Here is a 10,848-nt window from a genome sequence, read left to right as displayed (position 1 = left end):
CGGAGAGAGATGGGTGGAAGACGGCGAGGGCAGTGGAGGTGAGCGCAGAGGGGAGCAGAGAGGAGTGTGGCGAAGGTGGAGAACCGGCAAGAAAAAGGGGAGGGAGGGGAAGGGAGGTGGGGGAGAGAGGAGGAGGCGGGAGGAGGCAGGAGGAGAGAGGGAGGGACGAGGGGCGGGGAGCGAAGGCAGGAGGGCGAGGGGGAGGAGGCGGCGGGGAGCGGAGCGGGGGAGGGGCCTGCGCGCCCGCCCCGCGCCCTCTGTCCCCGCGCCGGCCTCCGCGCCCTCGCGCGCCGCAGCATCCCGCGCCGCCAGGCCGCCCACGGCCCCCTCCCCGAGCTCTTGGCCTCCGCCGCCGCCGCCGCCGCCATTCCTGGCGCGGTGCTCGCCAGGCCGGGCCCCGCCGAGAGCCGCCGCGGGCAGAACGCGCGCTCCAGGTAAGCGGCGGAACCGGTGCGGGAGGGCTGGCGCGCGGAGCTGGGCAGGTGCGCGGGGGCCGCACGGCCCCGTGGCGGAGCCCCTTCCCTGCACCCGGGGACCCCGGGCTCCTCCTTGGAGCGTCCTCCTTGGACCCTGGACCCCTCCGGGAGCCCCCTCCCGGGCTCTCTCGGACCCCCTGGACTCCTCCCCGGGTCCCTCCCCGAGCCCCTCCCGGAACGCCACCGGGAGCCTCCTACCCGACCCTTCGTCCGAACCCTAGGACCCCAGGAGTCTTCCCCGGATCCCTCCCCTTCCCGGTTCCGGCCGGGCTCCGGCGCGCAGGTGGCTCCCGGGGCGCGGGGGCGCGGGCGCGCTGCAGACCCGGACTGGGGAGGGGGCGGCGCACTCGGCCAGGCCCCACCGCGCTCTGGCCGGCGGGGTCGGGTCCCCGGGGTCAGGCCGGCTTCGCCTGGCCCGGCTGCGACCGGCCAAGCGCAGGGCCCCCGCCGGCTTCTATTTCGGTCGCAGAGGCCGCGGCTTCTGTGCGCCGGATGCAGCACCGGGCACTCAGACAGGTGGGGCAGGTCTGCCGCGACCGCCGTGGTGGCCGTGGGCACTGCAGGCCTTAGATTCCCTTAGGTTTGGGGCTGCATTATTCTAGAACCGCACGGAACCGCAAGCCATGGCCCAGGCTGCACCTGTTGCAGCTGCCTAGTGAACTGCGAGGGGCTGGTTCTGCTGGGGGTTTTACCAGCAGGAGCATGCAGAGGAGGGTTGAGCAGGCAGTTCACCTCTTTATTTACGTGATTTAGCATTTTGGAGGGTAGTTGGGTGAATGGGAGTCGGTGGATGGTCAGGTCACTTCTGATGAGGCCTGTGTGGAGAGCCCGTCCCTCCTTTCTGGAGCATTTGCCACATGAAATTGTTCTGCTTTTGTTTTGAAAACCTCACTGTTGAGCACATCCCAGGCCCGTGGGTGGCCAAGCCCTTCTGGACCTGGGGCTTGTGGCCAGCCATCTGACCCTGTTGAGTCTTTTGAGTCCACCAGGCGCCACCAAACGGAAGTTTCCTTTCCAGGGGGTGAAGTGACACCAGTGGCCTGTCACCTCATATGTGCCTCAGGCCTGGGGCCTTCCTACTGGCTGCCCAGGCAAGGTTATTTGGGAATGTTTACTGTGTCCCAGAAATAGGCAGCCTCTGTCAGCACTTGGAGAAGATCTTGGTAGAGATGATAATGCCCTGATTGTCACTTTGACCGTTGGTGTCTGTGCACATCATGTCTTGGTAGTTGTCTGTGGGGGGAAAAGAAAGCAGGCCTCAGGGGAGGGGATGGGATGGGGGTGGTGATTCTGTGGACATGGACTGTCCTTCCTCCGGGAATGATAGACCTTCAGACCCATCCATAAAAGTGTCTGTAGTCCATGCAGCCAGTAAGACAAAGAAATAAAGCTTCTCTGCTTGGCATCCCTTTGCCCCTTGTTAGGAGATCTCAAGCTGGCATGGGAGTGAGGGATCCTGTGAGGAGCACACTGCCTCCCCCTAACAGCTTGTCTGTTTGTCTGCTGTCCAAAATAGAAACATTGAGTCCCTCCATCTATGGACGCCTGACCAACCCATCCACTTGACTGGCACACACAGTCTATTGAAAGTGCATCTCCATGGGTGGCTGAGGTCTTGGCAGGTGGTGGCCTGCTTTGGGCCAAGGTTTGGGGTGCATGCATTGACCATGCTGCCCCAGCTGTCCAGTGGGTCTGGGGCCCGGGAGATGTCCTTGGTAACATCATCCACTTGTGGATAGTCCAAGTGGATTGTGTGGTGCAGATGTTATCCAGAACTTCTTTCCCCATACCAGGCCGTGTGTGTGTGTGGCCAGTGCTTGGGAATGCATACTAATGGCTGGCCTGGAGGGGAGGAGGGAGGAAATGTTGGCTGGTGCCAGCGCAACAGCACAATCAATAATGCATTGCGAAGATCAATGGTTTCTCCATCCCTTCACTGTGCTTCCAAAGGGAGCCTGTCCAGAGAGGCTTGGGTGTGGCTGGGAGGGTGGCAGAACAATCTGTCTCCCTTATCCAGTGTATTGAGCCCTGAGCTACAAGGCTCCTGGGCTGGTGCTGGGACCCATGTTCCCCATCAGGGCGTCACTACTTTTCCTGGGTTAGCTCTGACATGCCTTGTCGCTTCCTGATTGTTTTGTCATTTATAGCAACCTCCCCCCTCATGTTACGAATTTGCTGGGTTAAGAGGACTCCTGGGAAGATAGCTTGACTGTGCTGTGCCTCCAAGTCCCCCTGCTCAGGCTGATGCACCCCGTTTTCCCAGCTCCCAGCTCTTTTAGACTGACAGCTTTCCGATGGCTGGCACTCCAGGATCCTCGCTAGGTGAAAGACTGCGGTGTGCAGTTTGCAGCTGGTGCGGGTTCTTTCCCTTTTAGTGTTGAGGTCCACGAGGAAGAATAGGCTAGGTGAGGAGGAGTGGGTCAGGGGCACTGGAGGAAGGTCTTCTTTCGCCTTGGCCTTGGTCTGTTGTCCTGGGGTTGGCAGGTGTAGCCGGGCAGCTCTGCCCGTGCCATCTCCATCCAGGGCTATTGCTGCCCCTGGATGACTCAGGGCGTAGCCCAACAGCAGGGCTGGTAGGGCAGACTCTTTAGGGACAGGTTTTGCTGGGGACTTGTGTGACTGCTGTCAAGAGGTAATGCAGGAAAAAGTAGAGATTTGTTAGGAGGAAATACCTGCTGACCCGGCTACTGAGGAGGTGAGCCAGCGGCCTCCCCTGAACACAGACAGGGTGGTGTTACTGGCCCACCCATCTGCTGGATCTTTGGGATGAGCAGATTGGCTGCTTTGCTTTGTGTGGCTCCCTTTCCAGCTTGCTGACCCTCCCTGAGTGCATTTGCATTTACATGGGGTACTTCCTCTGGGACAGGTGTGAGCCTTGGGGGACCAGGGTACTGTCACTCCGTTTAAACTCCCAGGTGCAGTCCACGGTTGCGCAACTGCACACCTCCCTGGTGTTGCTTCCAGATGGCTCCGTGAGATGGTGGGCGCTGGACAAAGCCTGACCCACAGCTCCCGACCAGATCCACATTTGATCCAAGATCACAGCTTTCAGAATTGGGCTGCCTGTGAGACAGCTGGACGTTTGTTGAGCGAGTGATGCTTCTAAGGAATTCCTTAATGGCAGCAGTGTGGTTATGTTAAAATGATCTTTGCCCTTTAGCAATAAATCTCAGCATTTGCTGAGGAAGCTCTGAGGTGTTGGGGATGTACTCCTGGTCCGGGGGAGGGGCAGGGATTGTCTGTGGAGGACAGTTTGGGGTCTAGGTGAAAGTACCTGGTTCCTTATTCTGTTCTGGCCACTCGTATATACTTTTGAGTACTCCATGGTCAAAAGTTAACAATAATTTGGGAACCCCCGTCCCCCCACCCCCAAACAAGCCTTTGAATCTTTTATTTCATGAAACAACTCAAGTTTTTCTTTAAAGATGTGCCAATCTGTGAAGTGAAAACGTCACCCCGTGATAGTCAGCTTTTGATCACTAGGACAAAACACCTGGAAAGACAAATTAAAGGAGGAGAGCTTTACTTTGGCTCCCAGCGTCAGAGGGTCCTGTCTGCCGGCTGCCCCCTGCTGTCGGGCCTGTGGTGAGAGGGCATATCATGGCAGGCAGGGCCTGGTGGAGCAGAGCTGTGGTCTCATGGCGGCCAGAAGGCAGAGAGCAGAGCGGGGAAGGGGCTGAGGACACCCCAAGGTCCCCCTTCCTTCAGCTGGGTCCTACCTCCTGCAGGTTCCACTGCCTCCCCGGGTCCACACCAGTGGATTAATCCACTGAGGAGGTCCCAGCCCTTGCCCTCGTGGTCCGGCCAGTTCCCCAGAGCCCCACCTCTGGACATGGCTACACACTTCAACACAGGAGCCCCTGGGGGACAGTCCAGATCCAAACCCTAACAACCCCTTGGTGTAGAATACCTAGAATGGTCCTGTTCACAGGCAAGTGGATAGGGACTCAGGCGTGGAAGTGTTCACATGCGTGTGTGCACATCACACTCTTCCCCATGTGTCTGGAAGGACACACCCGTGTATCGGGCAGGTAATTATGGAGCATCTGTGTGCACTAGGACCGGGGCCAGGCCCTGGCCCAGGCTCTAGGGACACAGCTAGCAAGGGGCAGGGTGGGGGCTGTGAGTGTGTGTGCTTGAAAGTGTGTGTGTGTGTGTGTGTGTGTGTGTGTGAATGAGTGAGAGTGTGTGTAGGTTAAGTATGTGTGTGAGAGAGAGAGAGAGTGAGTGTATGAGTGTGAGTGAGTGAGATCTGGGGTGAAGTGTGTGTGCTTGTAACCAAGCGTGAATGTGTGGAAGTACATGGAGTGTGCGTGTGGAAGTGGGAGTAAGTGTGTAAGCGCATGTGCAAGTGAGTGTGTCGGGGGGGAAGGGAACCTGTACCTTGTCCCGTCTACACACATCTGTACGGTCGGTTTCTGTTCATGGAGTTATTCTTGTAATTACAAAATCAATCTTAAGAAAGGCGTCTCCGCGACGTCATCTGATTTTCTCAGGGATTTTAAATAGAGGTTGGTTTGTAGAAACTGGTGTTCCTACACAGTTAATAGCGGATGATTTGGCTTACATCAGGCAATCAGTGGATCAGTCATTATTGGCTTTGTGGGCCTGCTGATATCCTACCCTCAGCAGTAGGGGGGACGGGATGGGGACCCTGAAATGAGTGACAGTGTCACCCTGACATGCAGGAGTCGACCAGGGCCGGCAAAGCCAGGTCTGAGCCTGGCCTGGGTCCTCTGCGTCCCATCCTGTGCCTGGGGCCTGTTCCCGCCTTCTCAGTGGATTTGAGGCTCCCCCTGTATAACATAGTAGAAGATCTGTGGGGTGACCTGAAGCTACTGACCACCAAGGAAAAAAAAAGATGCATTAAGCGTAGGTGTCTGCAGAGTGAAGAGCAGAGGTCGCTAGAAATTCTGATTTCTTTCTTTTTTAAAAAAAAGTTTTCCTCACCCGATGGAAGAACTTGGAGTTGTGAGAGTGTGACCTGCTTTGATCTGGAGTCTGGCTGCTTGGCCCTTTGGTCGGTGCATGTCCTATTTGTGGGAAGGACAGTATGTTCCCAGTTAGGCCAGCGCTTGGCCACCCGTTCTGAGTGTGTGTTGGGAGCTTTTGTTTGTTGTCTTTGTCATTGTCATTGTTGTTGGCCCATTTTCTGGGGTCCAGGAGGGCCCAGCAGTGGTGCTGGTGGTGTGGCTCTCAGCTTAGCTCCTCTAGGTCGGGCTCAAGGTCACCAGGGAGGCTGCGGGTGACACGCAGCCTCTTAACCCATTCAGACCATTCTGCAAGTCCCCCTCCTTCGGGGGAGTCTTAGGGGTCCTGGTCCCAGGACCTCACTGCTATGGGCCCTGGTAATTGACCTCTTTGTCGTATTTAGTCCCCACTTATCCACGGGGACACCTTCCAAGACCCCAGCAGATGCCTGACCTCATGGGTGATACCGAATCCCACGGAGGGGAGTTTTTTCCTCTATGTACTTCTCTATGATAAAGTTTTACTTATAAATCAGGCGTGGTAAGAGATTAACGACAACATAATAAAACAGGACTGTTGTGACAACACACTGTCTTGAACCTGGCGTGACACTCGTGAGTCATTGGTGGGGCTGTCCATCACTCTTGGACCCCGGTGGATTGTGGGTAAAATGGAAAGCACAGAAAGTGAAGCCAGAGATGAAGGGGCTCCACTGCACCTCAGAGGGTCTTTCCACCTCGGAGTCGCCTGCTACATGGAAATCCGCTGCTCCCCCAGCAAATGTTCCGTGGGAACTGGCGCGAGAGAGTAGGGAGCCAAGCGACAGAAGGCCCTGCTCTCTTGGAGCCCAGATCAAGTGGACGGACACACCTGAGGTGGCTCTTGAGCTGGGGAATGGCACGGGACCCGGTGGTCTAGGGGCATTTGCTGGAGGATGGCGCACGCTTCAGGGGCGTGATTCGAAACTAGCAGATCATGTTCGTGGGCACTCATCAGAAAGGCAGCGTGGCCAAGCTGGGGGTTCTGGGCGGGACCAGCAGTCTGCTTCATGGGACCTGCAGGTGCAGTTGAAGAATCAGAGCACCAGGACACCTGCCCTCAGGAAGTGGGAGCCCGCGTGGGGGAGGGGCAGGCCTGGGGCGGGGCTGCTCGAGGGGGAATATTCGCCAGCCACTGTGACCAGGATCCAGGGCAGCCTTGGAAGCCTCCACCTGGCAGGTCAGATGAACCGGCCATTCATCTTTCTCAGGATCCCTTGCAGCAGGACTGAGTGGCGCCCCCAGGGACCATCCGGCCTGAGCATCCCCTGCAATTCCCTCTTGCCCTTGGTACTCACTCCCCCTCCACTGTTGATGTGTTTAGATTAGATTATTACAAATTCGATTTGTTTCTTCTTGGTTTTTGGAGTGAGAGCACACAGTAATCCACCTTTGTCCTGGGGGATGTGTTCCAAGACCCCAGTGGATGCCTGAGACCATGGATAGTACCACGCCCTGTGTGTACTGTTTTTTCCTATGCATGCGTACTTATGGTAAAATTTAACTTATGAATTAGGCACAGAAACAACATGATTAATAATAAAACAGAGCAGTTATAACAATATATGGTGATATTAGTTATGTGTATTTTCTGACAAAATACCTTCCTAGCAACCTCAGCATGTGATCTTTCTTCTTAAGTCTGGAACTTTCATCTTCTTAAAAGGAGCATTTTATGACTTCTCGTTGACATGTCCAGATTGCTCGTGTCCTCACTCTTGTGATTTGGGGCCATAATGAAGTGAAAAAAGGGGCGCTTGAACACAGTCACTGCAGTATCATGATAGTCGGTCTCATCACTGAAATAGCTGCTGAGTGATTAACAGGTGGGTAGCGTATACAGGGCGGATACGCTGGACAAAGTAATGGTTCACGTCCCGGGTGGATGGGGTGGAACAGTGTGGGATTTCATCAGGATGCTCAGGATGATGTGCACTTGAAGCCTCATGAATTGTTTATTCTCAGAATTTTCCATTTGATATTTTTGGAGCCTTATTAACTGTGGGTGACTAAAAACAAAACTGGGGATACGGGGACTGTATGTTTTATGTTCTTTTGTGTCTAGTTCCTTTCATTCCGCATGATGTCTTTAGGTTCTTCTGTATTGCTGGGTATGTCCGTACTTTGTGTCTTTTTTTATTGTGGAATGGTAGTTTATTGTATGGTTGGAACCATGGTTTATTTATTCCCTTATTGGTGGATGGTTGAATTGTGTCCTATTAAAAGGTTATGAGCTGAAACTCCACAACAGAAAGACAAATAACCCATAAAACACGAGTAAACGTAGCTCCAGAGAGGATGCACAGATGGCCAAGAAGCATGAGGAAAGATGCTTGGCATCGTTTGTCACAGAGAAATGCAAATCAGAACCACCACGAGATGCCACTTCACACCTCACCAGACGGCGTTAATAAGAACAGGAAAATCGCATGTCGATGAGGGTGTGGAGAAAACAGAACCCTCACGCACCGCTGAGGGGGAGGGGCGATGGTGCAACCGTTTTGCCAGACCGCTTGGAGGTTCCTCAGAAAGTTAAGCCTGGTGTTACCCTGTGACCCAGCGATTTCACTTCTACTTCCAAAGAGTTGGAAATGGACTCAAAGAAAACTTACACCCCACGGTTCATAGTAGCAGTATTCACAGTAGCCCAGAGGTAGAAACCACCTCCTGTCCATTGCCGGATGGACAGGTAAGCAATATGTGGTGTATGCACCAGTGGAATAGTATTTAGCCGTAAAAAGGAGTGAGCTGCTGAGGCACGCCGCAGTGTGGATCCAACTCGAGAGCATCTTGCTGAGCGAAAGTAGGTGTTCCAAAGACCACCCGGTATGTGATTCCATTTTTATGAGATGTTATGAATAGGCAAATCCGTAGGGACGGGAAGCAGGTTTACAATTGCCAGGGAGCCACGAGATGGAATGGGAGTCATGCTTAACTGTACGCAGTTTCCCTGTGAGCTGATGAAAGTGTTTTGGAGCCGTTGATGGTGGTGGTTGCAGAACATTGTGGATGCCACTGAATTGCATGCTTTGAAATGTTAAATTTCATGTGCATTTTACCACAGTAAAAAATGCCATGAGCATTCGCAGGCACAAGTTGATGCATCTCTTCGTTTCCATGTCCCTTGGGAACTACCTGGGAGTCGGGCTGCCTGGGAGTCGGGCTGCAGGATCTTGTGGCGAGTGCCCGGTTTGCTCTGTGAGAAGCTGGCACGCTCCCCAGAGAGTCCGTCCTGCGTTCCCTCTGCTTCCAGCCTGAGAGCCGCAGCTGGTTCTGGTTTCACGTCCTTGCCAGCACTTGCTGCTGTCCGTCTTTTCATCGTCTGTTCTGGTGGGATTGACATAGTGCTTGCCCTCTGACATTTGAGTTGTGCATTTTCTCCTGAGCTTATTAGCTGGGAGTATTCTTCGGGGAAGTCTCTGGTCGGACCTATTGCACTCTTCTTAGTGGGATCATTTGTCCATATTTGAGTTGCAAGAGTTCTTTACCTGTTCTGGATTCAGATCCTTTGTCAGATACTTGTATTTCAAATATTTTCTGTTGATCTGTGTCTTGCCCTTCTGTTTCCTTAATGCCATCTTTGGAAGGGCAGTTCTTTACGTCTTGATGAAAGTCCAGTCGTTTTAAGGGTTCACGTGTTTCGTTTCCTGTTTAAGAAATCTTTCCCTAACCCCTTCCCTTGTCATCAAAATTTTCGCCTGTGTTTCTCTCTGAGAATGTTGTACTTTTAGCTTGTGTGTTTGAATCTATTGTCCATTTCAGATTACTTTTTAACGAGGAGGTGAGGACGGAGATCCATTGTTTTGCACATGAGTATCCAGTTGTTCCAGTACCGTTTGTTAGAATAAACCCGTTCTGTCTGCATTGAAGTATCCTGGCATCCTCTTGAAGAGTAATTGTCGCGATCTGTATGACTTGGTTTCTGGATTCTGTCCTGTTCTTTGTGGCTCATTCCCCATGGGGCTGGGGACCATGTCCTCTCAGGACTATTCCTTTGTAAGGACGCTCTGAGTTAGGTCATAGGACAGTTTCAATTCTTTTGCAAAATCGTATTGTCAATTCCAGATCCTTCCCATTTCCCTCTAGATGTAAAACGTTGGTCAGTTTCTTACAGAAGGCCTGCTTGGATTTTGACTGGAATCACATTAACGCCTCAAGTTCATTCGGAGAAAAATCGACACGGTTGCAGTACGAGTTTCTTGACCATTGATCACTGCATTTATGTCGTATTTTTATCTTCTGTAATTATTTTTTTGGAGGGGGAGATACCGGGGATTGAACCCAGGGTCACTTGACCACTGAACCACATCTCCAACCCCCCCCCCTTTTTTTTTTTTCCCCAGTGCTGGGGATTGAACCCAGGGCCTTGTACTTGCAAGGCAAGCACTCTACCAACTGAGCTATCTCCCCAGCCCCCGCAACCCTCTTATTTTTTGTATTTTGTTTAGACACTGGGTCTCCCTGGTTGCTTAGCACCTCACTTTTGCTGAGGCTGGCTTTGAACTCGTGATCCTCCTGCCTCAGCCTCCAAAGCCACTGGGAGTCTTCCGTAATTTCTCTTAGCATAGTTTTATGGTCGACAACTATACAGGTCTTGTAAGTGCTTCTTAATTTTTGAATGTTATTTTAAATGGATTTTTAAAAGAGTTTTTCCATGTGTTCATCGCTGGTGTGTAGAAATCCAGTTATCGTTGATCCTCTGGCCTTTCCAAATCCGCTTGCGTAGCTTTTCTGTATCCCATAAGATTTTCCACTTGTGACCCTGACCGTGATGCTGAGAGTTCCCTTTCCTCCTTTCCTTCCAGTGGGAATGCCTTTTCCTTCCCTTTCTTCTCCTTGATTGTCTGGAACTTCAGAACAGGGTTTAACAAAAGTGGTGAAAGTGGACATCCCTCCCTGCTCCCCACCTTGGGCAGAAAGAATTTATTCATTCATTTATTTATTTTTGTCAAGTGTGGTATTAAATGAATATTTTACTTAGAAGCTTTTTATGAGGTGGAGGAAGTTTTTATTTGCTGAGAATTTTTATGGTGGAGAGATGTCGAGCTTGATCCTTCGCTTTTTCTGGTTTACTGAAATGATTATGTGGTTTGGCTTGTTTTGTCTGTAAGTAGGGTGAATCCCATTGATTTTTCCTCTTCAGTACTAGGGATGGAACCCAGGGCATCTACCTGAGCTGCATCCGCCGCCCCTTTTATTTGCGTGGCCCCTTTTATTTGGGTCTCACGGCCCCGGCGGCCTCCTGTGCAGCTGGGTCTGCAGGTGCCGCTCCCGCCCATCCTGTGAGCTTTGACGCGGTAAGAATCGGGGACCCCCTCAAGATGGGGGTCGTCCTATAATTCAGAAAGTGTCCGTGGGCCTCT

The 10,848-nt window shown here is 52.8% G+C and overlaps 1 protein-coding gene across 6 annotated transcripts in view; it reads left to right on the top strand.

Annotated features, from left to right (window-relative positions):
• Positions 1-213: 213 nt before the first annotated feature.
• Sema4d (semaphorin 4D) overlaps positions 214-10,848 on the top strand; it is a 117,283-nt gene continuing 106,648 nt past the window's right edge. For 5 of the 6 annotated variants that reach the window (XM_047526284.1, XM_047526287.1, XM_047526278.1 and 2 more), the window contains exon 1: positions 214-434. The gene's annotated coding sequence lies outside the window, so the exon portion shown is untranslated. The remainder of the gene's footprint in view (positions 435-10,848) is intronic. The other variant, XM_047526286.1, reaches the window with a different exon arrangement.

The sequence above is a fragment of the Sciurus carolinensis genome, chromosome 15 (genome assembly GCF_902686445.1).
Source record: "Sciurus carolinensis chromosome 15, mSciCar1.2, whole genome shotgun sequence".
Classification (NCBI taxonomy): Eukaryota; Metazoa; Chordata; class Mammalia; order Rodentia; family Sciuridae; genus Sciurus; species Sciurus carolinensis.
The sequence above is the reverse complement of the archived record's forward strand: the minus strand, read 5'-3'. Positions and strand labels throughout refer to the sequence as shown.